Genomic DNA, 3,225 nt, shown 5'->3' on the forward strand with positions numbered 1-3,225 from the left:
AGTAAAAGCTTTGCGGAAGATGAAAGCCGGCAAGGCAGCAGGTTTGGATGGTATTGCAGTGGAATTTATTAAAAAAGGGGGTGACTGTATTGTTGACTGGTTGGTAAGGTTATTTAATGTATGTATGACTCATGGTGAGGTGCCTGAGGATTGGCGGAATGCTTGCATAGTGCCGTTGTACAAAGGCAAAGGGGATAAGAGTGAGTGCTCAAATTACAGAGGTATAAGTTTGTTGAGTATTCCTGGTAAATTATATGGGAGGGTATTGATTGAGAGGGTGAAGGCATGTACAGAGCATCAGATTGGGGAAGAGCAGTGTGGTTTCAGAAGTGGTAGAGGATGTGTGGATCAGGTGTTTGCTTTGAAGAATGTATGTGAGAAATACTTAGAAAAGCAAATGGATTTGTATGTAGCATTTATGGATCTGGAGAAGGCATATGATAGAGTTGATAGAGATGCTCTGTGGAAGGTATTAAGAATATATGGTGTGGGAGGCAAGTTGTTAGAAGCAGTGAAAAGTTTTTATCGAGGATGTAAGGCATGTGTACGTGTAGGAAGAGAGGAAAGTGATTGGTTCTCAGTGAATGTAGGTTTGCGGCAGGGGTGTGTGATGTCTCCATGGTTGTTTAATTTGTTTATGGATGGGGTTGTTAGGGAGGTAAATGCAAGAGTTTTGGAAAGAGGGGCAAGTATGAAGTCTGTTGTGGATGAGAGAGCTTGGGAAGTGAGTCAGTTGTTGTTCGCTGATGATACAGCGCTGGTGGCGGATTCATGTGAGAAACTGCAGAAGCTGGTGACGGAGTTTGGTAAAGTGTGTGGAAGAAGAAAGTTAAGAGTAAATGTCAATAAGAGCAAGGTTATTAGGTACAGTAGGGTTGAGGGTCAAGTCAATTGGGAGGTGAGTTTGAATGGTGAGAGGCTGGAGGAAGTGAAGTGTTTTAGATATCTGGGAGTGGATCTGTCAGCGGATGGAACCATGGAAGCGGAAGTGGATCATAGGGTGGGGGAGGGGGCGAAAATTTTGGGAGCCTTGAAAAATGTGTGGAAGTCGAGAACATTATCCCGGAAAGCAAAAATGGGTATGTTTGAAGGAATAGTAGTTCCAACAATGTTGTATGGTTGCGAGGCGTGGGCTATGGATAGAGTTGTGCGCAGGAGGATGGATGTGCTGGAAATGAGATGTTTGAGGACAATGTGTGGTGTGAGGTGGTTTGATCGAGTAAGTAACGTAAGGGTAAGAGAGATGTGTGGAAATAAAAAGAGCGTGGTTGAGAGAGCAGAAGAGGGTGTTTTGAAATGGTTTGGGCACATGGAGAGAATGAGTGAGGAAAGATTGACCAAGAGGATATATGTGTCGGAGGTGGAGGGAACGAGGAGAAGAGGGAGACCAAATTGGAGGTGGAAAGATGGAGTGAAAAGGATTTTGTGTGATCGGGGCCTGAACATGCAGGAGGGTGAAAGGAGGGCAAGGAATAGAGTGAATTGGAGCGATGTGGTATACAGGGGTTGACGTGCTGTCAGTGGATTGAATCAAGGCATGTGAAGCGTCTGGGGTAAACCATGGAAGGCTGTGTAGGTATGTATATTTGCGTGTGTGGACGTGTGTATGTACATGTGTATGGGGGGGGGTTGGGCCATTTCTTTCGTCTGTTTCCTTGCGCTACCTCGCAAACGCGGGAGACAGCGACAAAGTATAAAAAAAAAAAAAAAAAAAAAAAAAAAAAAAAAAAAAAAAATATATATATATATATATATATATTTTCCCTGGGGATAGGGGATTAAGAATACTTCCCACGTATTCCCTGCGTGTTGTAGAAGGCAACTAAAAGGGGAGGGAGCGGGGGGCTGGAAATCCTCCCCTCTCGTTTTTTTTTTTTTTCCAAAAGAAGGAACAGAGGGGGCCAGTTGATGATATTCCAAAAAAGGCCCAGTCCTCTGTTCTTAGCGCTACCTCGCTAATGCGGGAAATGGCGAATAGTTTAAAAGAAAGAAAGAATATATATATATATATATATATCCTTCAGTATGTTTACTTTCGATAAAGAGGAACAAAAGAAGGAGCCAAGCAAGTAAATTTCGTCAAAGACATCTCTCTTTTCTAAACGCTGCCTCGCAAAGATTTTCATTAATTCAAATTGAAGAAACAGACGTATTTTTCTATTGTCTGGTTAGCTCAGTGGTAGAGCGTGAGTCTCACACACTCAAGGTCGTGGGTTCGAGACCCACACCAGACATATTTTTTGTCTTTTTCTTCTTTCATTTTGTCCGCATCACATGTGTGCAACATTCAGTATGTTCGTCCAACGTTATAGTGAAGATCTTCACAATGAATTGAGGTTTTCGACCTTATCTGAAAGGGTCAGGTCCACCAAGACGTCCTTGAAATCTTCCAGAAGCTTCTGGCGATCCTCCTCCAACTGCTGGGCACATCAGAGTTAACATGGGCCGGACATCGGTTGTGGAACGACTTAATCTGCTTCCGGTAGTTAGCAGGGATGATAATGAGGGCTCTGACCTCATACCAGGTCAGCTTAGTTCCAGTCTATTGCTTAGTTCCAGTCTATTCCTTACTTCCAGTCTATTGCTTAGTTCCAGTCTATTGCAAAGAAAATAGAAAAGTAAAACTCATTTCTTCGTGGAAAATTGAGAGGAAAACACGACAGCAACATGGAGATTTACCCTGTGATTATTTTGCCGGCAAGTCGGCAACGGTCGGTCAAACACTATTTTGCCGTGGTAATCTCAGTACTTCATATAATACTATGTCACAAAATATGTTCTTGGGGGCGTAGCTCAGTGGTAGAGCGCTCGCTTGGCATGCGAGAGGACCCGGGTTCAAACCCCGGCGCCTCCATTTTTTATTTGGGAAATTCATTGTTTTCAGTCTTGTGTGTGTATATATATATATATATATATATATATATATATATATATATATATATATATATATATATATATGCATATATCGTTCGATCAGTCAAGTTAAGCAACGTTGGGTCTGGTCAGTACTTGGATGGGTGACCGTCTGGGAGCACCAGATGCTGTTATCCCTGGGGATAGGGAAGAAAGTATACTTGCCACGTATTCCCTGCGTGTTGTACAAGGCGACTAAAAGGGTAGGGAGCAGAAGGCCGGAAATCCTTTACTCTCATTTTCAATTTTTCAAAAGACGGAACAGAGAAGACATAAAGATATTGTAAAGATGTAACTAATATAAGATATAAG

General features: G+C 42.5%; 1 non-coding gene across 1 annotated transcript; it reads left to right on the top strand.

Annotated features, from left to right (window-relative positions):
- The first annotated feature begins 2,782 nt into the window (after positions 1–2,782).
- TRNAA-GGC (transfer RNA alanine (anticodon GGC)) lies at positions 2,783–2,854 on the top strand. Its single transcript has one exon. It is a non-coding gene; the product is annotated as a tRNA-Ala (tRNA).
- Positions 2,855–3,225: the final 371 nt, after the last annotated feature.

The sequence above is a fragment of the Panulirus ornatus genome, chromosome 58 (genome assembly GCF_036320965.1).
Source record: "Panulirus ornatus isolate Po-2019 chromosome 58, ASM3632096v1, whole genome shotgun sequence".
Classification (NCBI taxonomy): domain Eukaryota; kingdom Metazoa; phylum Arthropoda; class Malacostraca; order Decapoda; family Palinuridae; genus Panulirus; species Panulirus ornatus.